The sequence below is a fragment of the Petromyzon marinus genome, chromosome 29 (assembly GCF_048934315.1).
Source record: "Petromyzon marinus isolate PM22_M1 ecotype Great Lakes invasive population chromosome 29, UKy_Petmar_22M1.pri1.0, whole genome shotgun sequence".
In the NCBI taxonomy this organism is placed as follows: Eukaryota; Metazoa; Chordata; class Hyperoartia; order Petromyzontiformes; family Petromyzontidae; genus Petromyzon; species Petromyzon marinus.
Genome location: NC_133695.1, coordinates 2984961 through 3009995, shown reverse-complemented (window position 1 = coordinate 3009995; position 25035 = coordinate 2984961). Strand labels below are relative to the sequence as shown.

Genomic DNA, 25035 nt, shown 5'->3' with positions numbered 1-25035 from the left:
TGCGCGCCACCCCATTGTCGGTTGGCCCTGATCGAGGAGGCTTTGGCCAACTGTTTCGTCGTGCTGCGCAGTTTCTCACGAAAGTCATCAACGCCGAGCCAAGTTGAGCCCCTTCCCGATTTTCACGCACCCAGGAGGGGGGGAGAGGGCCGAGCGCGTTCCGTGGGGCGTTAAGCGAAAGCAAGGGTTTACGACGGGAGGGCCTGGGCCTAGCCATCCGTCTCCCGCCTTCATAAAGTCCTCAGCCTTGTATCTCACCCAACTTATCGATTCCACATTATCATTTGTCACGGGTCGCACTAAGTCAAGGGGAAAATACAGACCTTATTTTTTTGTTTCCGACCACCCCCATCCCATCCCACTCTCTGAGAACACAGGCTGTGTGGGAAGCAAATTATTTGTCGTTTCTTTTGGGGGTCCCCCGTGATTGCGCCTTGATTAAAATAGAAGCATCGTGTTATCCGTAGCAAGGTCGCCTAGTGCACGAGATGATCTAGACTCTAGAGTCAATCAAATTTCAGGTAAATTGTACATTAAGCCTGAGTCGAATGAATATATTTGTATATTTTGTTGGGTTTACATGGTGCGTAAATTTAGGTTTTTATTATGGAAAAAGTTAAATAGATATACTGGTATTCTAGGTTGGGTCCCGATGAGATTGACTTTCATAAGAGACAATTATTTTTTTATAATCGATAACATTACCAGTTGCAGTAGTTCAAAGGCATGGTGGTTTGCACACTGCGCTAATAATCCAATGACATAGGTTCGATTACTGGCACGGCTAACGTCAGTGGCGAGTGATGTCTGAGCTGGCCCTGGGTCCACCAACCCGCACTGACCAGTGTGGTAAAGTATGGTCACACGACCCCCCCCATCATTTACATGCCCTAAGTAAAGCCTTCATGCAGTCGTGAATTGACAAGGGACTGTAAATAATAGCGAAATGGACCGTCCCCAAAGATGCGGTATAAAATCATATCTGTTAAATTTGAAAATGTTTTTCATTTGTTTTAAATAAAACTCATGTTAGTCACTTCCTACGTAATTGTTAGTCATTAAGTTCATCCAGAGCACGGCTGAATTTGGCTAGGATGTTTAAAATTGGTGTTTTAATGACTAAACAACATGCGGAAAACCTCAGGAATCATAGTTTCGTTATTTAAAAATTCTACACAAATCTATTATATTTTCGCCAAATTACACATTGTGTTTGAATGTGTATACATGTATGTATCAACGTTGTTTTGTGTTTCCGCTAAATGGCACAGAAGAATTCCTTCCCAAAAAAGCAAAAGCGCTGGCAGCTCAAATTTGTGATCGCACGACCATCATCAACCTTGATTCGTCAAATTGCGTGAAATTTTGCAGGTGGACCTCGTGAGGCGGTGTGTCCTGGGGGTTAAAGAGGGGCTCGGGCGAGCGTTAGTACCGGTCTCTTCGAATGAGTGGGGTTAAGAGTGGGGTCAGGGGTTGGAGGGTGGGTGGGGAGCAAGGGGATGGTGAAGGCAGGGGGGGGGGAGGGGGGCTCATATACCCCAAGCCTGTCCGAATTGACCCCGGTTTTTAATTTGGGCCGGGGCGGCACAGCAGTCTGGGATATGGGAGCAAGCTTCGGTTTCAGTGTAATGACCATGGTTAGGGCAAGCTCACTAATTACACTATCAATTTCACGGGAATGCTACACGGGCCGTCGGTGTGGAGTTGTGGGCCGACGCGAGGGTTACGGGGTGGGTGGGTGGGTAGGGGGGACTTCTGGTCAGGCAGTAAGGTTACGTCAATGGCTCCTTCCAAGAGTTATTTCTACAACTCATTTCAGTCTTCCGTGCCTCGCGATCGGCAAAAGGCGTCACGAGTCGTGTCGCTGTGACGCGGATGAAGACCAGGGCTGGCGAGCGAGAGGTCATTGTTGTAAAGGTGTTGCGGCAGCATCGCTCGGCAATTTTGCGTTTTGGGTGGATTAAAAATCTCGAATGTGTGGCGATTAAACATTTTGTTGAGATTGCTAAAGCGATGCGTAAGAGTTGGGAGTTGCGGGGGGGGGGGGGGGGGGATATGCATCGCAGCATGTGTGAGCTCGCATGGAAATTTGTAAGAAATTCACAAGATTGTAAAATATCCGGAATTTATGTATTGTAACAAATGAATAATCACACATGCGTGCTGCTGTGTGTGCACGCATAACATGTATATTTATATCCACTTAGCGAGTTTTTTTCCTCTCTCTCTCTCGGAAAATGTCAATTTTCCGTGCTTTCTATCCCCCCATGATGGTGGAAATGTTCATCCTAGTCACTTGGGGTGTGTGCACTGAGTGTTTGCACTGTCAGATCCTTGATTGCAGTGCCAAAGCAATAAATCATGACACTTGTAATAAGCACATGTCAGCCTTCAAATACATATCCGTTTTTTTTCTCGCTCTCTCGTCTCAAAATTCCGGAGGAATATCACCTCGGAATGAAAGTTAAGGCCAACGTGATGATATTAACGGGCGGATTGTGATAGTTTTGCAATGCGCGTTGTGTTCGAGTGCGTTTTCTTGGATTGTAGAGGCAACTTGTATTTGTGGATCCGCGCATTACTCTGCGGGGCGTAGTGGCACAAAGACTTCACACTGCAGTGTCACAAAGATTTCACACTGCTGCTCTATCCAGCCGTCTCCCCACACGTCGGTTTTCCCTGCAGCCTGTAATGATTGCTTTCGCCACCTTTACATTCGAATTTGATTTCACTGCAAGGCACCACAATGTGATGAATTCTCATGCCTGTATTGGCTGTTGAGGTCACGTGAACTATTTTGATTACAACGCGGCATATACAAATAAATAAATAAAATAATTATCAAAGGGGTGCACATGCAATTCGACACGTAAATCACGACTTGTGAGAATGCATTTTAATCGATGAATCAATCGTTACATCTCACTGCACACTATCGTTTTGTCTCCCACACGCATTAGGCAAAGAGGAATTGGCCAAACATCACAAACAGAGAGTTCTCCCGAAAACGATCTTGAGGCTCGGTACATTTTCCTTGGGTGAAACATATTACGCATTATTAGAGATGCATTCTTTTTTCTTCTTCATAATATCGTTAAGAATATTAAGAATATGGTATTTTGGTATTTGTGCCCTGCTCATAACAAGTATAGTGTGCTAGTGTGTGTTGGGGGTGGGGGGAAGTGTTATTCTCCATGTAGTTTTACCCAATTAAGTAATTTGCAAGTAACTTTTTTGTTGTTGTTGTAAATGTGGACCATGACGCATGGCCTACTCCTCATCGAATGACGTCACGGCATCCCCGTGGTCAGCAAACGGCCTCGGTGTTAACCAGGGAAGCCCCTTGGGCTGAAACGAGGAACTTCTGCAGCGAGCAGGCAAATGCCCTCAATGCACGGCTTGAATTCTGACCTGATGCTTGAAACATAAGAGACAACAGATGGGTCTCGCTTGAATTCTGACCTGATGCTTGAAACATAAGAGACAGATGGGGTCTCGCTTGAATTCTGACCTGATGCTTGAAACACTGATGCCGAGTTGATTTCATCCGCCCGGCAATGCGTGAACCACGGATGCTCGCACTTGATGCACAGTCAATCGCGGCGAAGTCCTCGCCGTGTTACAGCGTCTTGGCTGAAACCTCCCGACAACAAGTAATGAGAAAGAACAAAAAACACACTTTGCACCTGCCATTTTCCTCAGGCGGTTTATACGCGCGTGCATCTCACGGGCACATCTGTAACAGGCATCAGGAAGCCTTTAAATTAGTGTTGAATTACCAGGTCCGCTGTGTAAGCAGACTATCTATATCGCCTGAACGTGTGAATAACTAGGATGGGCTGTTGGTGGGTTGGCGAGGTGAGAGCCGAGGTGAGTGAGTGGGTGTCGGAATCTCTACTCGAGGACAAAAAAAAGCACAACAAAGCACAGCCTTCGTTGTCGTGACGATCCAACATCAGTGGGCACGCACAGACCCACACGAGAGAAAGGTTCATCATGAGCACGCCAATTTTAAATCGTTCCCCCCCCCCTCCCCACCGCGTGTACAAGGCCCTCCGCAGCTGCCGCTGCTGCTGCTGCTCGTAACCGCTGGCACCCCGATGCTGAGCACGAATCTCGAGGGGGCGAGACGGTGCCCAGAGCTGCTCATCTCTGGCCGCTTGCTGGGTACAGCCGAGGCTCGCGTGCCGCCCGCGATGCCCGATTCGGCTCGCTTGTCCCGTGTCCGATTGGGCTCAGTTGGCGCCCGCTCTAAACCCCCCTTTGCCTCAGAGAGGCGCACCGCCGGGACTCGCTCTGTCGCGACGCTTGCGCCTTTTTGTTTTTGGAGTGGATAAGCGGGCAGCGGTGCCATCCCACTTCACCCCCCACCCCGCGCCTGCTCCCCCCTTTGACGAGATCCTCACCTGGTCCCGGCGTGGACAGCACGCAGGACATTCATAGAAGACACGTGCGGGCGTGCTGCTTCTTCTTATTATTATTTCGTACGGCTGATGCAGATGCAGAGCATCAGCTACGATTTCACGTCCAGGTGGTCGAGCCACCGATGACCGCGTCAGGAGCACGTGGAGTGGTATCGCTGTGATGTCTCCTTCGTATTTGTGGATCGGGGCATTGTGTTGTACGGTTCGTTCTGGAGGACCACAGTCGCACACTGGAGAGTTTTTAATTTCCCATTTGTGCATCAGGTGTCCGCATCTGTCGTGGCTTGTGCGGTGGATGTGGATTAGGGTGGGCCATGAGCTTCGTGGGAGATCAAACCGAGGGATCTTCTGCGTGTTTGGTCTTTCACAAGGTGCGTGCGGGTGTGCTGATGGGAGGGTCGCTCCTTTTCCTCTCCTGCATTGAGTCGGACTGTAAAACTCTCTCCGTGAACTGCCACTTTTGGCGGTCATCGCCCATCTGATGGTGATGTTTTCACGTCATTGTAAATTCTGGTATAATAAATATAATAATAATTTTCAGCCCGGCTTTCCCTAAGTCATGTCAGTCATTGTTTGACCATGCTTCACCACTCTTGTGAAAATGTGTCCCCCACCCCTCCCCAAGTACATGTTCATGAACAACGTCAACATAAATCGCAGGTTTTATTTTGACAAAAAAAAAACCGTGTTTAATTTTTCTCATCTCTAACACTGTTATGGCAGAGTTCCTGAAAACTATGGGTACCTTCAGGATGTTTTCTCTCCCAAGCAACCCCTGTATATTCCAACGAGCCCAAGGGTGCAGTCGCGATAAGCAAGGATGGTTACGCATGGTGCGAAAGAAGTTTCACATACACAAATACACGAGGACACCCTCACCCTCGTGGAATGAAATGTCCTCGCTGGGAAAGACACACTGGGACTGGCAACTCACTTGGTAATGTTGAGGATCTTTTTTTTTGACATGCGTAGGTCATGAGCCCATTGAATCAGTCATTGAGTCAGAAACCGTATTGTTTTACCAGGTGAAAGACCAACAGTTTTTAACTTTTATTAAAGGGGAACCTGGGTAACCACATCAACAACACAAAACAACAATTTGCAAAGTGTCTAAATGATATTGCAGCTCATGACTCTTTTAGAAGGCAAATGCAGGAACAACATTTTTTACGCAAAATGTGCACGGAAAAACAATTAAACGTAAAAATTGTAAATAAACCTAGGCAAGCCTCACACACACACGTCCATCAATTAACATCTTGCCAAAGAAAGTTAGCACGCAAGTCGTCATAATAAACTGGTATTGGACAATTCCTTTGTCATGTTTTGTTATGTACAACATAAGAGTAATAACAATTAGGCAATTAAGATTGTAATACCTTACCAACGTGATGTGTATTACACTTACTGTATGTCCAGTATGATATTATTACCTCTGCTGTTCACTTACATTGATTCAACAGCAGCAAGATGAGATTTTATGAATGTTTGTTACTAAATGGGAACCTTCGCACACATGCACAAAGACATAGATTCCCCCTTATATCACCTTTAACATGATTGGAGCAAGTGCTGTAAGCAAGGACCTATTATGGCCGACATGGCATACGAAAGGGTGAGTGGCTAGCAACACACCCGGCCGTCTTTGTCTCTCCCAATGTTGTTATTTACACACCTCACCAGGTACCCATTTAAAGCTGAGTCGACCTAGGGGAGGCCCTTCCGAAACCGGTTCCGATAATCGTCACTGCCTTTGGGCCGTGAGCAGGAATTGAACTCGGGTTGCCGGGTTCCTATCGCAGCGCGCTAACCACTACACTACCGCTCCTCACCATTCACAGACACACGTACACACGCCACGTGTACACTCACGCACATACGAACCTGACATTGGTTTCCAGCTGTGAGCACGACACTGCAACGTAGGACTATAACAAAATAACACAGGTCATTAAAATCAGACGCTTACTAGCTGGCCATAGAGCTGCAGCGTGTTATTGTCCACAAATATGCAGCAGTCGGATCGGGGCAAGAGCAACTGACAAGCGCCGAGAGAGCTTTGTCCTCTCCATTCGAATCGTGAAAAGGTCACGAGATGGTTTGTCCCTTTGTTGACATTTTTCGTAAAGACCAACGCAGCAGGACTCGGACGAAGTCCACCGAAGCCGGTGTCACACACACGGGCCCTGTCGTCCTGTTGTGGAAGGTCACGGTTAGAATTCTTCTTTTTTCTTCTTCATATCTGGAAATATATATTTGGATACAATCCGCTTTCTTCTGCCAGCCGTATGACGAGCGTGCCTCTGGCACGAAAGAAATGAAAAATAATTAAAAAGAAACGCGCGGTGAAAATGTTGGATTCGTAAATTAACTGTTTTTAAAATGTAAGAAACATTGTGTGGTCCCCATTGTAGCTTGTTTTATGGGGAAAAAAGCATTCTAACAGCACAATAGTTTGTATGTGTGGCAGTGTGTAATATGGGGGGGGGGGGGGGGGGAGGAGGGTGGGATTCTATGATCAGGGAAAATTGAGAATTTTTTGTTATTTATCTTTTTGCGGAGGGATTAGAGAGATACATTTTTTTACAACGCATCTTATGAGACGTGGGGGTGGGGGGGGCTAGATAAGGGTATAATTGTCCTGGGGCCTTAAAATCAGGGCTTCCACCAAAAGTTACAAATAAATCCGTTTAAATCGACATGATAGTCCGGTGAGCAAATCTATCATCAGCGTCGATAACATGGAACCGGAATCTCCTGGAACTGCTCTCAAAAATATATTAATTCAATTGATGGCAACACGCGAAACTTACGTCACGCAAAGTGAATGCAAGGATGATGAATGCATGCTAAAGATGGCGACGAACGATGGAGAGAATGCACGTGGGCCTCTAGTCAATTTTATATTCCGGTACCCCAAGTTTCTATCGATGGACCTGAGCGTAGGTGCAAGAGTCGCGGCGTTAATGCCACGAGTTGTATGAACTATTTATTTTTTTTTTTTACCAGGTAAGGCCCCACTGAGCGACATAACTCTTTTTCAGAAGCGACCTGGCGATCACAAATGACAGCTCAAAGAAAGTGGCTCATCACTTGAAAATTTTAAGCAACTGGAGGACCCTGAGAAAAAGCCACGGAACTACGGGGAGAACACGCAAACTCCAAATATACAGCAGCACGCTTCAGGGTCTGGATTAAAAGCCACGTCCTCCTGCATACCAGGTGAGGCAGTTAACATCTCGCCAAAGTGCCACGTCCGCCATCGTGCGTTCGCGACCACGGCCTCCTGGCCGCTTTGCGCCGCCGCCGCCGCCGTTGGCGCAAGTCGGTGCCATCACGGTTTCTCCGCGGGACATCACCGACGAGTCTCCGGCGCTCGTCAGGTGCGTTAGCATTGCGGCGTGGAGACGTGGCGGCGCAGCACAGCCCTTCGCCGGGACCACTGCCCGCTCGCCGGGGAACCACACAGCCCCCGGTCACGACACGTCACTCTGTTGATTTTCGCCGCCGCCGCCGCGTCCTCCCGTATTCCCGTCGTCTCTGTTTTTACGAAGCGCCCGGCCCCGCTCGCCCAGCCCGCTTGCTGATTTATTTATCCGCGGTTTCCGTAAAGTCCCACCGTGCCAGCCGTCCGGCTGTAACCGCCGCTTGAAGCATTGACAAATGACGCGACGTGGCACCGCGTCGCCGTTGCCATCGTATTAATTTGACGGCGCGCTCGCGGATTTTTGCGCGCGCCTGCCTGCTTGTTTATTTATTTCGTTGGCGTGCTTATTTAATTATTTATTCTCTCTTTTTTATATACGTATATACGTGTTTTTTTCTGGTTTTTTTTTTTGACATCTAAAAGAAGATCGTCGGCGACGCCTCCGTCGCCGCGTGCCTTGTTTCATCCAGCGTTAACAAAAGCTGTCATTTTCCCCTCCGAAGCGACGCTTGTCCGTGATCATTAATCGCGTTGGGTTTGCAATTAGCGACCACGGGGTTTGAAACGGGCCGATTGTCGATGCGCGATCAACTGACATCGCCAGGAACCGTTTACTGCGACTTTCACACATCGCCACGGAGAGAAACAACGTGAAACACAACAAGGGCAACAAAACCCGTGCGGTAAGGGAGTGTGGGAGTCCTCCGTGCCATCAATCTTTCCCTCCTCTGCTCGCGCCGGGCTGCTTGTGTGCGCTGCGCGAGCGCGGTCGCTCTCCAGCGTAGGCCCTGTCTGAATCTGATGTGTTTGCTGGAGATGTTTAAGTGATTTTGTCAGATGCCATCACCACACTCTGCATATTTCCCCAGAAAAGCGAGCGAGCGTTAACCTTGTCAGTGCAAGCGTCCGACGACATTAATCAAAACGAAATTACCATCCCCTCGTTCTCGCTCGCTCTCTCTCCGCCACCTTCCGCCCGTTCTATTCCTTTGCGCAAAAATTTGTTATTGCCGACCTTGGAGTTTCGCATTAACAGCTGCTCAAGGCTTCCTGACTCCCCACTGCTGTTTCAGAAGTCAACGTTTCAATTGGTTCTTTCGCAGCTTCTGGATATTGGGGTCCTTTTCGATAGGCGAAGCGATTTTTTTTCTTAACGTACTGATAAATGTATTCTTTTTATTTATTTCGAAACAGAATAAAAGTTGATTGAATACCGAAAGTAAAAATGTTGCTGCTACTGTTTAATGCATGTGGACCTTTAATCAGTCCTAATTCAATTTGACTCAGGTTTTGTAATTATTTTTTTCTTTTGCAGAAATTACATGTTCCTTGCTGCCTTATTTTAAATTGGCTAATGCCAGACTAAAATATACATTTCATTGATTTCCATTAACAAAATTGACATTTGCCAATAGTTGTCCTCATATAACTTACACACATGTTTGTATTGCCGTGCGGACGTTTATAGCTGCTGCGGTAATTATTTGTATTCGCACTTATTCCTAAAAACATTAGTGAATATTTCTTATTATTTAATATTGTACACTGATTGAAAACAAATCTTTCCATTGCCGCTTTGAAATCATTTTATTTTCAGTCGTGTGTCAAATATACACTTATAATAAAAATAAAAACAATGGCAGAAGTTGTTCATTATTGAAAACATCAAATCTGTATAATAATAATAATAATGAGGATGACATTATTATTATTGTTATCATTACAATGGGGGGAGTGGTGGCAAAGTGGTTAGCTTCCTCTTCACCAACTTGCACTCACCAGTGCGGTGAAGTCGATATGAACAAATCTCATGACAGACCTTGCATAGGATATCCTTCATACAGCAGTACATTGCGTATGTTATTATTACATATCATTACAATGGTGATGGGGCGGTGTTGCAGCGGTTAGCGCACCACCGCACTGTGAACCTGGTGACCCGAGTTCGATTCCTGGCTGCGGTTATCATCATTGGCTCGGTATATCTGAACAGACCCTTGATCTTCCTTCAGCAACTATTAACGATTAAACCCATTCCTGGTCTCTTGAGTTCTCACTTGCTAAACAAAATAAACTTTGAAACTTGAATCCGCATTGACCAGCATGGTGAGGTATGGTCAAATAACCCCCATAAATCAACACGGCATGGGGAGGCCATAAAGCAGCATTGGAATGACAAAGGGCTTGAAATTATCATTTCAGTTTATACGGTCGAATCAATGCAGCAGAGGAGAAGGAGCGATCTCAGCACGCCCGCACGCGTCTAACCCCCTTACATTCACATCATTTTATCGTGACGATTTACATTTAATCTATTTCTGTACAGAATGTTCAAATCGCCAAGCCGTAAGTATTATTCAACGGCGTAATTGTCGAGACAAGCTCTCGGCCGGCACGGGTCACCTTTTAACATTGAGCTTGCTCTGTGCGCGTGTACCCCCTGCACGCTTTCTCGATGATTAATGACGCTACTTGGGTATGAATTGACGGGACTGCCCCCCCCCCCCCTCCTCAAAGGTGACATCGCTCCCACGGTCAGCTCCCCCCAAAATGATTCAGCGTTCTTCCCCCCGCCCAACACCACCCACACACGCGGGAGACCGTGGCCGTTTTGGAGCCGTCGCCTGCCTTCGCGTGGTGGTGGCGGGCGGGCGTGCGGGGGCAGGAGGAGGGGGGTATCCGCTGTTTGTTTTGCACTCGGCTGTTTTAAATTCTGCAGGAGGTTAGCGCCGGAAGATGGATGAGTCGGAGAGCGCTTCACCCCGTGGGAGGCGTCCGCCGTCGCTGGCCCCTCCACCTGTTCCGCCCCCCCTCCCCCCATACTACCCCCACCACCCCTCCCCCACCCATCCCCATCGCACCCATCACCTCCATCACGACCCGCGGAGCTAGGGCAGCACGGGGTCGGAAGGTCACCGAGGATGGGGGGGGGGGGGGCACGGGCGGGGATGGGGAGGAGAAGGTGCATTGATAGAGAGTCCGTGATTGAGAGACGGCGGTCAGAGATCACGAACGAGATGCACTTGAAAAAAAAAAACATTGGCGGACATCGCAAACACGAGAGTGGCGAAAGTGCCTCTCTGCTCAGATGACAATTTGTCAGTGCTCATCCCCATCGGACAGTGGTGGTAATTCCACATTCCTATTACGGGCCCCAGTATGCATGCAGGGCTACGATCGCCCCTTATTTGTTTTGAATACTTTTCACAAAAATGGCATCTGTTGCATGACATGGTTTGTGGCTGTATGTTGAGTAGCCTCACGTCGCTGCGATTAAAACATTTTGAACGCGTATAAAAGTATTTATTTTAAATGTTAATGGCTGCTGCACGCAACGCTTATCGCTGACCTACATCTGCCCAAACCATGCCACTTACACTCTCGAGGCCATCTTTGTTGGGTTTCAATGAAAAATGTATCACAATTACGTACGGTGCACTCTCTATGTGCGCATTCTAATTAACATAAATTGCCGCTTTGGCGAATTAAATGGAGTTCCAAAAAAACGGAAAAATTAGCTTGTTACATGAAAGCTTGATTAATCTTTTCATCGGGAAAAAATATATAAATTTATTCATTTATCGTAATTCATAAATGGAAATGTTACCTTCAACCTTTAAAGCATGTATAAGCATGATTCTGCGCCGTGGCTGCACATATGCATGAAATATGTTTATTAAAACAGCCTATTGGCTTGGTTTAACACATAGGACTTTCGCGACCAATATCATCCATAATAGTGGGGGGTTTTTTGGGGGGGGGTTAGATCGCGTAAATATATAAAAATTGTGTCGTTAAAACCCGCCACCACCCGACACAGCCAACTCGTAAGGGTTGTCACGTAAACAGAACGTGCCTATTGGCTTTCCAGACCAACATTACACGGCAGCAATTGTTTAAGCAAGTAAACTGTGGGATAACTCCGATCTTCGGGGTTTCATCAGCAGAGTCGGGCTTGTTAAACAAATGCTACTAGGTTACCCAAACGTGGTTGGTAAGGGCACTCTATTTAAACTATGTGGCCCTGTTCATTATACATACGCAATATTGTATTTAAACTGAGGTGGCTCAGCAGTGTGGCTCGCTGCACAGTACGAGGTTGAAGGTTCAAGCCCTGGTTATGGGTTGCCTAAGCCCATCATCTCTCCGGGAACAGAACAAATTCGCACCGCTTTGTAGGGAAGTCAACAGCGGTTTGTCCTACGGATAGACCCAGCACTCATTTGAGCAGGAAATCACCTTCGACTTAAGAAAAAAAATCCAAACTCATTCCGGGTTGTTTACGGAGTGTTACGGGCCATCGGCAAATGTAAGCAGAGCTCCCGTTCCTCGCGTGTCACGGCGTCGTGAATTGGTTTCGAGTGCGCGGGACCACCTCGGCTCCGTGCGCGTGACCGCACCGCGTTGCGTGCGGCGCTCCCGCCCGCGCGCGTTCTCGTTGCAAGCTCGGCGCCTCCGCCGCCGTTGATCGTTTTGCGAGGAATCCCGTGCCACGAGATGCGTCGGAGGCGATGGAGGAGGAGGAGGAGGGTGTGCGGCGAAGAGTGTGCCGGCCGACGTCAGGTCGGGGTGGTGGGCTTTGTGGTCACGGCCGTGACAAGCCCTGTCTCTCCGATAACAAGCGATCGCGCGGCAAAACGACAGAACGGAGGGCTTGTTAACAAAAACGGGCCGACAGGGCAGGCGATGGAGCACGCGGGGGGCTCGCGGAATGACGGTGGGATGGGCGGGGGGGGGGGGTGCAAGGGCGGATGGGTGGAAGGGAGGTGAGGGTTGGCGGCTAGGTTGGATTGAGGTAGGGGGAGGGGGCGCTGTCGACATGGCATGGGGGGGGGGGGCATCCAGGGGGAATGATGAATGTCTCGGGCGATGTCACACGATGGCTGTGCCGCGCGACTGTCATTGCGCGGCGGCGGAGGTGGCACACGGCGGAATTGGCGTGCCACGCTCGACGCCCCGCGTCCACGTGCGAGCTGGGTTCACGCGGGGAGAGGTTCGCGCAGGGTCTGCACGTGGGACCGGGGATGAGTTATTGCACGGGGGGGGGGGGGGGGGGGGGACGGGGGGGGGGCGTTCACCGCAGGAGGCCACGAGAGCGCCGCGTCTGATTTTCCGCGGCCCTTAACTGTCACGATTATATATATTTTTTGCCACTTATTTAAGTGTCGTTTAAACGAGTGGCAACGAGAGTACATTTTTTTTAATTCCCTTATTTATTTAGTCATCAGACTGACGCTGTCGTACGCACGGCAGGTTGCATATTTTAACAGCGTTGTTTATAGCGTTGCGTTTTCTTGCTGTTCTGTGTGTTTGACGGTGATACTTAATTCCCAACCACCGCAAGTCGTAAGAAAGTCAAACTAAATATATTCCCACGTGCTCACCGCTAATATTGAAACTACACATTGAGGACCATCCTGTGGATTGTGCATGATAAAAAAAAATGATGGCGATAACAATTATGAAGATGAACGTAAATATATTAGTTGGTCTTTCGGTAAAGCCACGTAGATAGAATAAGAAATACAATAATTATAATAACTTGTATTATTTTTCTCTCTACGTGGCTTCACCGAAAGACCCAAAGAATATGATTTCTTGCAGTCACGAAAGCTTTAAGTCAATAACTTAAATATGTTTAATTATCCTTCGACAATGCGATTGAAACATTATCAATCGTGCATAAACGTGGCCTATTCACCCACTCACCCCTGCCATAAGAATGTAGAATTTCCACCACTCGCCCGGGGCTGTAAACAGGAGATGAGTAGTGCCTGATCATTTTGACTTTGACTTTAATCTTTCGACAGGAGTGCACGATTGTTAACATGCTTTCACGCGTGTGTGTGTGCACTTACACACATGCATGTTGGGGAGCGGTGGCGCAGCGGTTAGCATGTTGCGCTACGAACCCGGCGACTCGGGTTCGATCCCGCTCACGGCCAACACCAGTGACGAATGATTATCTGAACCGGTGCTGGGCCTCCGCTAGCTCGACTCAGCCTGAAATGAGTACCTGGTGCGGTGTGTAAACATCTCAGCTGGGGAAGCAAGGGTGACCGGGCGTGGTAATGGCCACCCACCACCTCGTGTACCAGACCGGCCTTCGTCGTGTTTCACTAACAGCACTTGCCCCAACAGTCTGTTAAGGCTACACCGGGGATCTTTGCCTTGAACACACGCACGCACGCACGTCCATGCAGTGCACACAAGGCTGTCAGCCCACGCTTTTTTTTTTTACAAATGAATTTTTTTTTTTGCCGGGCGCGTTATATATAATTTCTTTTTTTTTCGCTGAGAAACAAAGAGTCTGGGCATCTCTTCCCCTGCCAACCCCCCCCCTCCCAACGTCTCCCCTTCCACAACACCCCCCTACTGCCTTCCTCTTTTCCTGTTGGCCCACAAGTCAACTCTAACCCCCAACCCCGAAAGGTATATATCAGTGCAAGTTCAGGAATGGGGGTCGCGCGGACTATCACCAAAGAATCTGTGCAAAAAAAACAAATAAATATTCCCACAGTTGTCACGTGCACCATATACGCTGGCCACATGGGTCTGGCTTGTTTGTTTTTTGCATTCGTGCAATCTTACTAAGAGTACATAATGTTAGCATTAAGTTACAACTACGGAGCCTGTTTTTTTTATGTTTTACCAGTATTAAGATGACTAAAAGAAGAAGAAAATACGGTTTGGCAATAATACCGGAGGTGTTAAGATGTAAAAAAAAATATACAACAATTACAAGGCATCCAGTTGTGCATTAATCACACATACTTGTGGTAAAACATGCAAACGAATATACGCTTTGATAATAATGTATGCCAAACAGTTTCAGAATTGTTTTCGCCTGGACGGTGCTTGAATGGGTGACCGCTATGCACAATGCATGGATGCTGTAGATGCTGTGTGCATGCATGTATGTATGTTGAACTTATTTCACACCGTACATGGCCAATCGTGCAGATCGGAGGTGCAGCGGAAGGACAACAAACTGAACACAAAAAGCAGTTCTTAAAAAAAAATAGTTTTCAAGTGACATGATTTGAAACTGCGTAGCTCCGGTGGCTTCCTTAGGTATGCATGTTGAACTTCTTTCGCACCGTACATGGCCAACCGTGCTAATCGGAGCTGCGGCAAGGCAGCAGTGTATTTCGCCCTCGACCTTCACGAACAACCCGCACTGATCAGCGTGGTGAAGTATAGCCCAATAAATACCATAATCAACGACCCGTACGGCATGACGAGGCGATCATCCAGCAGTCGACTGCCTCGCGGTCAGTGTTTGTGCATGCGCACGTACATGCACTCGTGTACGTGATTGTTATTTTAAGCAATAGTACGGGTTTCGTGTACAGTCGGTGCCAATACGTGTATATAAGAAATCCTGGAAATCCAATAAGCAATGTTTTTTTTTTGTGTAACTTGTGCTGACCATGGACTGACCTGTCAGTCAATTGTCTAAAAAAAAACGCCCCGGCAATAATGATGTTTTATTAATAATAAAGCAGTATTGACTCTTGGCCATGCATAGCGGCACTTAAGAGGGAAGACACCACATTTTGCGTCTTGCCAACGTTAACAATATTGGACTCCACATGCAACAAGTTTTGTATCGTCATTATCATCGTATTGTAGCACGTACATGCGGCACAGCGCTCCTTGTCAATGCACTCGTTGACGAGGTGCCTCCCTACGCCGTGCCGATCGTGACGGTTTGTTTGACCATACTTCACCACGCTGGTCAGCGCGGGTTAGTGAAGCCGGAGAGCATAGATGTGGGTGCATAGTGCAGTACGACAATGCATTTGACGTACTGCCGCCTCGTGCCCACAAACGCAGCCTCGCAGCAGCCTCGAGCCGCCTGCTATGTGCCTGGTGTAGCCGCCCAGGTCTCCGCTGTCCAGGCTGCCGCCTGCTGAGCTTTCCGAGATCTGACGAAGGCCCATTGCAGTGCGGAGCCAACTTTGGACCGTGGCATCGGCTTTTGTTGATGTTCTCGCCTTCGTCGAAACGCGTTCATATATTTCGTGGTGCCTTTTATGAAGCCAATTTAATGCGATGCATTTAGTTGAGCATCCCCAAATTATGGTAAAAATGTGCCAATTATAGCAAAACTTATTATTAGCACTAAGCTGAATTGGATTTTTTTTATTTTCTATTTTTTCTCCTATGCCGCTGTAATCGTTGCTAGCCGTGTTCTATCCACTGCTGGATGAAGTTACTCCACGACGTCACCCATCACTCACAGTCCTGCGATGCCCCATCCTCTCTCTGGCGTGTTCTCGCCTTCGGTTGGCAATCCACGACCAGTCTCGTCTAACAGACATCGTAACCCCTAGCAATAGCAGCTCCTGCCCAAGCCCACTGACTCTTCTGACAGTCGAGATGATGTATAATGTTTAACATTTCTTCTCTGATCCGCGCGTTCTTCTTCCTGTGTTTCTCAACGCTATTCCCAGCATGTCTCTCTACAAGCTTCTTCATGTACCTATCTGCTATTGTTTAATGTTTTACTTCGAAATCAGATTCCATGTTTTTGATCCATATATTACGTTTATATGTAGAACTTTTTTCGCACCGTACGTAGCCAACTGTGCTGATCGGAGGTGCGGGGGAAGGATAACAAACTGATGACGAACGGTTGTGTTGCGATCGAAATCTCGTAGTTTTTTGTTATTTTCTTTGAACTTATCTAAGTTGTTTTACCGAAAGACCCAAAGAATATAAAGAAATTAGTTTTCAATATAGATTTAAAAGTACATAGCTCCAGTGGCTTCCTAAAAAACCGAATGAAGGTAGTCAACTTTTTATGGGCACGGTGGCATATTATTTTTCGCTATAAAATGACATTTTTGGAACCAGTGCTCAGCTTTGAAAACAGCTTCCACATTTATTACGATTATGCAACAAGCAAATACTGAACATTCTTTACCACCATCATCATTAACAAACACCAGCCAATAACTGGAAAATCTATATATATCAACAAAGCCGCAAACTGTAAATATTTGGCAGCGTTTATGCATGATAGCGACGTCGGAGTATTTCCAGCCTACGCTTTTGCCCAGCGCGCTTCAAATGATAACAATGCAAGCGGTGTAAATTTTAAATTACATTCCCATTGCGTGCCGTGGTCGCAGTGATTACCAAGGTCTGTTTTGCAGCAGACTTGGGCCTTGGCGTTATGGTTCTTGACCCTATTACATTACCAGTAATTTCATGGAGATGAGAAAGGAAGAAAAAAAAACACTCCCCTTCCAAGCACCATGCATCCAGTAATGTACATACACATATATCCAGATACGCACTTATTCAAGTGACTACATGCACTTGTTCATACTTATTAAAGACCGCCATATATTTAAGAGTTGCATTAACATTTAAATAAAGCCCGGCTACTGAAGGGTGGAATTCTATATACTGCACACACAACAACAAAAACCCCCTCCCGTCTTGTGCCACCTTTATTTTATTTATTTACATCTGTTGTAAAAATGAAATTAATCCAACACCATGGCGAGGGATTTCAATAAGTATAAAGGATTTTTTTGTTTTACTGTGGAGCTACAGTCTCCATTGTTAGGGTCACAGAGCAAGAGCGAGGGAGTACAGGAGGTAAATTACTTGCCGGTGTCGTATCAGAATTACTGCATTGTTATTATTACAAAGTCTGTAGCTATTTTGGAATATTGCTCGTGCCCGCTAATGGCATGCGCCGCACTAGAATTACGAGTGCGGTTTACAGTTCGCTTTGTAATAGCACGCATTTGAATTCTGAATGAAATATTTCACAAGCGGATACACAAATGCATACCAAGTGTTATAGATTACCTGAAAACTGCTGTGTATATTATATGAGGATTGTGGCGGACGAGGAGAAGGGGGGCAATCGGGGGGAGGGGGGGGGGCGGTGTAGAGGGATGCGGTGGTTCATGCACTGCACTATGAACCAAGAAATATGAGTTATATTCCCTGATATGGCTACCATGAGGGGGTGGGTGATATGTCAACCAGTCATGGCTATCCTCCTTTTCACCTTCCCACAGTGGCCAACCTGATGCAGTCTGGTCAAACAACCCCAGTGACTCTTGTGCCACAGGGGAGGCCTTCATCCAGCAGTAGAGCAGCAAAAGAGCTGCAGATTGCTTTATTAATATTATGAGCATGGAACAAGTACTAGCTTAGGTCTGAGAAGTGCAAATTGCTGTAGTAACAGACCAAAAAACAATTACAAGTGATCTACATTTAAAATATGCATTCACATTTCCAATTATAATAATTTTTTAAACATTGTGATTAAATGCTGACTGGTGTCAAAACTATTTTATAGAACTAAAATAAAAACTATAATCACTACTTTGCAATATTTAAAGTAATCATGTGTACGTACAATGAGGATGCTCTAGAGTGGTAGAAAAAGGTTCCGATGCAATTATTTGATTAGAGTCATAAATGGAAATTGCACATTACACAGGCTAATTATATTTTGAAATAATACAAAGTAATATAGAGTTAAGCACATTTACTATACATTTATTAACATAAAACATATATGCAACATTAACTTGCCACAATACATCACCGATAATTTTAATAGTGTAGTCTGTTTCTTTTTTTTAATCAATTCACATGTAAGCGCTTGCACAGCACCCCGCTTTGATGTTACACAAAAAAATCTAACATTCGTGTTTTAGCAGGCTGACGTAAGTAATTACTTTTTTTTTATTACCCAGAGAAGTGTTCGTAACAATACGAATGTGCCTCTAATGGAGGGCGAAAACTACGATGTAACATTTCTCACCGATGATCGAATCAGAATGAAAATATTTAGACTGTAGGATCAATCTGATGAGCTATTAAGCTCTTTTTTCGTCAAAAATGTCCAGTATGGGGTGGGCCAGCAATCATTTCAGAACCCAGGCAGGGTTTTTAGCCTGGTTTCGTATTGCACTCGGATGAGAGACTGCTGTGAAATATACCTTGGACGTGAGTGTGTAGATTTCCGAATCTGTCTGTGCGGAACGTGGAGTGGCTGTCTTTCTGGACCGCTCCATGTCTTGTCACAAATCAAGCGCCTCTTTAATGGCTTTGACCACACATCCCAATGCTCTCTGAAGGTAATTAGAGGGCATTATTATTAATTATCCAGTACATGATAGAGACAATCGAATAACCAGATGATAATACAGCTGGTGTGAAGTTGCTGATAATGATAGAAAATATTATTTGAAATGTCGGGGGTCTGAACCCATTTCCATTTTTTTCACGCCCTGCACTCATAAAGCACTGAGTGTGGTTGTCAATACACTTTGAGACGAGCGAATAGCCGTACACTTACAAATGGTAATGGCCAAGCAGCGAATTGCTGGACCCTCTTGAAAAATAGTCTTGAGATTTAACAAGGCTTTCCTGGTAAAATAATTGGCATAATTATTATTACATTTAACTGCACATGTGACAAAGGTGAAATAGCTAAACCGACGTAAGGTCAGACTGAGCAGAAACAGCCTCACCTGCTGATTACACTCTAAAGCGGCTTAATTTTGTTGACGTAAGGGAAGGCCGCATTTAAATAGAACGCAAGAGAAGCTTGTCCGTTTATTTCTGTACGAGCACTTCTTGGACAGCTCCCTGGCTCTGCTGACCGTCACTTCCTTATCACGATCACTCTCCACAACCCAGGGCCATAATCACCATCAGCTGGGCCATCACCACCATCGTTACTTTAGTTATATTTTTTTTTACTTACTCTGGTTTGTGCCATGAAAACCTGTAAGGCGATTCGAAGAAGGCTGTTTTATTTTTCATTTGCGGGGCGTTTAGTTAATTTGCGTGTAAGCACACGTGTACAAACACACACGCAGGCACACACACACAATTTGTTTTTCCTGCTGGACATGTTGATGGATGGATGGAGTGGCCCACAATCATTTGGGGCCAGTGGCTCATAACATAACACAATTGGTTCCTATGGGGCCAGCATCATATATGAGGCTGCTGCCCGTTCCTGTGTGTGCATGGGTGTGTGTGTTATTCTTGCCGTATGTGTGCATGTGCACGTGAGCATACATACATTCATACAGAGGTAACATCGTAGTTAGCGCACCGTGCTGTGAAACTGGCGACCCGAGTTCGATACTGGGTCATGGCTCACATCAGAGGCAAGTGATATCAGGACTTGTAATGGGCATCCCCTCGGTCGACTCAGCCTTAAATATGTAGGTGGTGAGGTGGGTAAAAACATCAGCACGAGGCCACTGCACCCCTCGTGTGCCATATAGGCATTAAAAGATGCTTTCTAATAGCATTCACGTCATGTGTTTATATACATATGTGTGTGCGTATAAATGGGAATATATATATCCATTGTGTATTTGTGTGCATGTGTGTCATTTATCGATCTGGGTTTGATTCCTGATCAAAGTTAACGTCAGTGGAGGAGTGATACGTTAATAAATACTGGGTCTCCCCTAGGTCGACTCAGCCTTAAATGAGAAGCTGATGTGGTGTGCCAAAATCAGCCTAACCCTTATCAGGCTAAAATATATTCTCGCTCAAAGCACGTTAAACAATTGTCTTTGAGTGCTATACGGGGCATCTACTTATTCTTGAATCGTACGTTGTTGAATGGCTTGTGTAAATTCATGAAAAAATAAATGTATTCATGCCAAGGCGTGCGCGCGTATGTGTGCGTATGTCCGGCAAAAACAACCCCCTAACTCCTCGTTGGTGCCGGACGCCAACGGTGTGGTGGGCAGTGGCGTGGGGGAAGGGCCAATTTAGATTGGCCATTCCCCTCATGGTGTTTGTAACCACCACAGCGGCCAAATGGGAGCTCTGGACGGGTGCGAGGGGCTAGTAACCCCTTCACCTTCAATTAATTGCTGCAAAACCACGACTGAAAAATGTAATTAATAAGCTTGTGCCGGAGGCCCCGGGTGGACAGGAGTCTATGACGTCGCCTGGCCAAACCCCATTTGGCGGAGCCAGAAGACTGAATCCATACCCTCGGGGCGGCTCCTACAGAAACAACACAAACCACTATGGGTGGCCACGTGGAATGTTCGAACGCTCAATGCGGAGGAGAGGCTGCCACTCCTCTGTCGGGAGCTGGACCGGTACCGCCTGGATCTCTGTGGTATTCAGGAGGTCCGGTGGACCGGCTCTGGCTCCTGCCACAATGAGGGGTGGACAGTCCTCTACTCAGGGCAGGAGACTGCCAATCCACAGGGAGTAGCTCTTCTTCTCAACAAAAGATCGAAGGGGGCGTGGGAGCGTGGTGGTGAGGTGTGGGAAGCTGTAAGCCCCAGGTTACCTTTGGCTCGCCTTCCCATCAACCAAAGGCGAGGAGTGGTGGCCGTGATTGCTTATGCCCTCACCGAAGACGAACATCCGGTGAGGGATGCAGGCAAGGCCGATGAGTCAGATTCCTTCTATGACCTCTTGTCACAGGTGCTAGCTAAAGTGGCCCTTCGGGATAGAGTCACCTTGTTGGGTGACTTCAATGCCCAAGTTGGTCATGATACTAGCACCTGGTCTGGAGCGATTGGAAGACATGAGCCAGATCAGCTGAATAACAACGGCAGGAGGCTGTTAGATTTTTGTGCAGCCCATGGGCTTTTAATGACCAAAATGCTGTTGCGGCATCAGCGCATCCACACAACATCATGGGTGCATGCCGGGTCTAAGCAAGAACATCTGCTGGACTATATAGTGATGGATCAGTGGATGCGGGCCCATGTCCTTGACACCAAAACCTACCGTGGAGCTGATCTGCCCACTGACCATCGACTAGTCATCTGTAAGATGTGCCTGCCATTCTTCCACTACGGTGGTGGGTGTACACCCAGGTCCCCATTCAAAGCCATAGTGGCATGGTCTCAGCTAGCTGATGAAAGTTGCAAGTGAGAGTTTCATCATCGCTTGCAGCTGGGGTTGGCATCGTCCCCCACTCCTCCTGATGTCGAGGGAAATGGGCGAGGTTTAGGACTGTGGCTCATGCAACTGCAATGGCAGCTTTGGGTACACGGTCCAGACTTCCTCACAGACCCTGACTGACAGAGGTGTTCAGATTGGCTGAGAAAAAGCGACAGGCCCACTCTCATCATCTACAGCATCCCACGTCAAAGAATGAGGAGGCTTACCGCAGCCTTCGCTCAGAGGTTCGGAGAGCCGTGAGGTGCTGCAAGGATGGTTGGTGGTAGCGGGTTGCTGAGAGGTTGGAGTCTGCCTCAATGGCCTGTGATCACAAATCGCTCTTTAATTACATCAAAAAAGTAACCTGCAGCGTCACACCTATTACCATCATTAGGGGAAAGAACGGTGATCCAATATCCGACCTCCAGGAACAGTTTAACACGTAGGAGGGTTACGACACATTTATAAATAAACGCGATCTAACCCAAAAACCTTTATTATGGACTCCAGGAACAGGTTTGCAGATTTGCTGAGCATTTTCGTGAGGTCCGGGGGAGGGGGGGGGGAAATCCCTCAGCCTGGAAAACATCATGGGATAAGGTGGGGATGACTCTGCTGAGGTTACAGTGCCTCAAATTTTGGAATAAGTCACCCCTGTGAGTGGCTGGCTCCGGTGCCATCTGTTAAGGAAGTACTGAAGGCGATCCAGAGCCTAAGACCAGGAAAGGCACTGGGCAGAGATGATCTGCCCAGTGAAATGTTGAGAGAGGGTTGCGTTTGTGCACAGACTGCCCTACATGACATCATAACAACAGTCTGGACCACTGGACTGGTTCCGCCCTGGTGGTCACCCTCTTTAAGAAGGGGGACCTCACAGACTGTAACAACTACAGGGGCATCTCACTCCTCAGTGTGCTGGGAAAGGTCCTGGCAAGGATTATTCAACATCGCCTTGCTAGGCATGCTGAGGAGAGGCTTGCGGAGCCCCAATGCGGTTTCAGGAAAGGGCGGTCCTGCACAGATGCCATATTTTCTGTCCGTCTGCTACAGAAGAGGTGTAGGGAATTCCAACAAGACTTACATCTCTGCAATATTGACCTGGTCAAGGCCTATGATACCATCAGTAGGCCTGGGCTCTGGGTTGCTCATCGTGCTTTCAGAGTCCCTGACCCGCTGCTCATGATCATTAAGGACCTTCATGATGGTGAGCGGGCCCGGGTAAAACTAAGTGGTCAGGAGTCAGAGCCATTCCCTGTACACCTTGGGGTGCGACAGGGATGTCTCCCACATTATTTTACATCTATTTCGACCACGTAGTTCGTGAAGCCTTCGATGGCTGTACCGGAGGAATTTCCATCTTGTACAGATAAAATGGGAGGCTGATCGATGCCCGGGTGCAGTCAAGGGATGGCTCCCTATTGGTCAACCACGTTATGTATGCCAATTATCTGGTAATTGCTGCTCACTCAGAGGAGGAGTTGGAGGCGCTGCTGCTGAACCTGGAGCGTGCCACTAAGAGGTGGGGTCTTACCATCAGCGCCACCAAAACTAAGCACCTGCCTGGGTATTTTGTACCATCGAACACTCCACCCCCACAACTCCCAATTGGTGATGGGGCAGTTGTGGAGAGAGTGGAGAGTTTCCCATACCTGGGCAGTGTGCTCATGACCAGCTCTGGTTTGACAGCAGAGGTCTCACTCCGAATCAGTCGAGCAGCATTATATTTTCATCGGTTGTGTAACGCTGTGTGGAAGTTACCTGGTCTGTCACTCCGCACGAAGCTTCAGGTCTTCTCAGCCATGGCCATTCCCTCCCGTCTCTACGCTTGAGAAACGTGGACCTCCCTAATGGAACACCTTCACCAGTTAGAAACATTTAGGCTGGCCTGCCTACAATCCATCCTGGGTTTAACCAGGCTGAATTGTGTGAGGAGCTCACAAATCCTTGAAAGATGTGGACAAAGTCTCATCGGTGAGCTCCTCCAGCAGGCAAGGCTGCGTTGGCTGGGTCACGTAGCCCGCATGCCCAGCCACCGCATGCCTAAACAGCTTTTGTTCGGCCGAAGAGAGGGTGCTAAACGGGCGCGGCACGGGCTAGAGAAGAGATGGAGTGATGTGGTAAGGAGGTTGTGGAGCTGAGTGGACTTGCCGATGACTGGTACCAGCGGTGTCAAGATCGGCCTCTGTGGAAGAGGCTCGTGAAGGACGCTACTGGGCAGTTGGAGGCAGTCGCCCTCCAACAACAACAGAGGGCGGAGGAGCGACGCTCACGAAAACTAGTGGAGCGCCGGGTGGCTAAAGCACAGAAAGTTGGCACAGTAGGGGTACAGGTGGTGCATCAGCCAGTCATCTCAGTCTGTCGACGCGTGGCACCTGGGTCTGTCCCGTGACCTCCTGCCAGCAGGCGTTCGACACTTCACGTGGCCTCAACGTGCACATAGCCTGGTACAAGCGTTGTAGTGACATCCCCGCCACTTCGTGGCGAATGGCGGTTGTTATTATAGCAGTGGGGAGCAGTAGTGTAGCGGTTAACAGCACTGTGCTACGAACCCGGTGACTCGAGTTCAATTTCCATCTCGCAGTCGACAACATTGAGGATTATCTGAACCAGTCTTGGGCAACCCCTCGGTCGACTCAGCCTCAATTGAGTACCTGGCGTGATGTGTAAGCATCTCCGCTGGGGAAACAAAGGTGGCCGTGTTTGGTGTTGGCCACCCACCCCCTCATGCGCCGTGCCAGTATTCATAGGAGGCCGCTAATAGCAATTGGCCCAAAAGTCTGTTACAGGCTACACGGGAGATCTTTGTATTTGTCTTTGTACATAGCCACGAGTGCACTGCATGAGTGCGTATGCAGTCACAAGTCAGCCTAAGTGCGTCAACATTAGCACTGGGGAGACTAATGTGGCGTGGTTCTAGGCACACCACCCTCTCGTGCACCTTGCAGGCCTTAATAGTTGCCCACGAACAACACTTGCACGCTATATGGCGGATTTTTGTCTTTGTATGTGAGCGAAGTTAAAATTGTGCATTGCATATGTGTATATATATGTTTTTTTCAATGCATGCCAAGGTGAGTGCGTGTGTGTACATAGCAATGTGTGCACTGTGCATGTGTTTGTGTGCGTGTGCAGTCACCAGTCGACCTAAGTGCGTCAACATTGGCACTGGAGAGACAAAGGTGGCCAGGCGTGGTGCTGACCCAACCACCGGGGTCGTACACCGCGCAGGCCTGGATAGGTGTTCACCAACAACACTTGCACGCTGTA

General features: G+C 47.6%; 1 protein-coding gene and 2 long non-coding RNA genes across 5 annotated transcripts in view; 1 reads left to right on the top strand and 2 right to left on the bottom strand.

Annotated features, from left to right (window-relative positions):
- The window catches only part of LOC116947346 (uncharacterized), a 36608-nt gene extending 28700 nt beyond the window's left edge, over positions 1-7908 (top strand). The window contains exon 3 of the long non-coding RNA XR_012945609.1: positions 7469-7908. This is a non-coding gene — a long non-coding RNA (uncharacterized LOC116947346). The remainder of the gene's footprint in view (positions 1-7468) is intronic.
- The window catches only part of LOC116947345 (uncharacterized), an 87451-nt gene that overhangs the window by 13328 nt on the left and 49088 nt on the right, over positions 1-25035 (bottom strand). For all 3 annotated transcript variants that reach the window (XR_012945608.1, XR_004403659.2, XR_004403662.2), the window contains exon 3: positions 3512-3640. This is a non-coding gene — a long non-coding RNA (uncharacterized LOC116947345). The remainder of the gene's footprint in view (positions 1-3511; positions 3641-25035) is intronic.
- Positions 10697-25035, bottom strand: part of LOC142929359 (uncharacterized) — a 34323-nt gene continuing 19984 nt past the window's right edge. Inside the window, exon 3 of the mRNA XM_076070583.1 lies at positions 10697-12454. The gene's annotated coding sequence lies outside the window, so the exon portion shown is untranslated. The remainder of the gene's footprint in view (positions 12455-25035) is intronic.